The following is a 916-nucleotide window of genomic DNA, read 5'->3' as shown; positions in this document are numbered from 1 at the left end:
TGCTCGATTCGCTCTCCAATGAAAGAATTTTGTATCCATGTATTTGTCTCTTTGTCTTTGTGTCTCCGATAAGAATTGGCTGAGAGTCAAGATTAGAGCAAGGGCTAGTACCTTTTACGATAGGATTTGAACCGTAAGTGAAAAAAAATAAAATTATGTAAATCGCCAAGTACGTACTAAGTCAAAATAAAAAATTTAATGTGAATGCTCAGTGGCTGACAAGTACAACAACGAAGAAATGGGCAGATGAGGTGTTGGAAGGTAAGATTAAGTACTAATTATAGACAGAGAGAGAATCATTTGGTTAATCAACACTCCTTAAAGTCTTAAAGCCAACCATGTGATGTGAAAAATGCATGCATGTTTGACACCCAAAGCTTCAATGGTATTTGGTACAGCTCTTGCCATGATTGTTGCAGCTCTTGCCATGATTGTTGCAGCAATGATACTAGAGCCATGGCCATTTCCTCTCTCAAGTGTTTAGCACAACGCGACTCTCAGTTTGTCAAAACTATTCAAGAATGAATAGAATTAAGGAAAACAGAGCATGTGCTATGTGGAAGAAGAACAGAAGGAGAAGAAGCAAGTAGATGGAGCAAAGAAGGAGAGAAGATTTTCATTAGCATAATAAACTCGCATGAATTACAAGCAGAAGCAAGAAAGCTTATATACAAGCTTCCAATGAAGCAACTGAAACTGTAAAAACAGTTTAACAACTTGAACTGAAAAACTAACTTACTCAATAAAAGAGCTAGTTTATTTAGTTTATACACGTGTTAAAACTCCCCCTCAAGATGGATGTGAAGGATGATAAATATCCTTTACAAACATCTTGGACAATAATCTGTAAAAGTCCTTGAAACCAAGGCTTTTAGTAAAGATATCAGCTAATTGATTATGGGAATTAACATGAAGA

This window comes from Corylus avellana, chromosome ca3 (assembly GCF_901000735.1).
Source record: "Corylus avellana chromosome ca3, CavTom2PMs-1.0".
Taxonomy (NCBI): domain Eukaryota; kingdom Viridiplantae; phylum Streptophyta; class Magnoliopsida; order Fagales; family Betulaceae; genus Corylus; species Corylus avellana.
Note: the sequence above shows the minus strand (reverse complement) of the source record.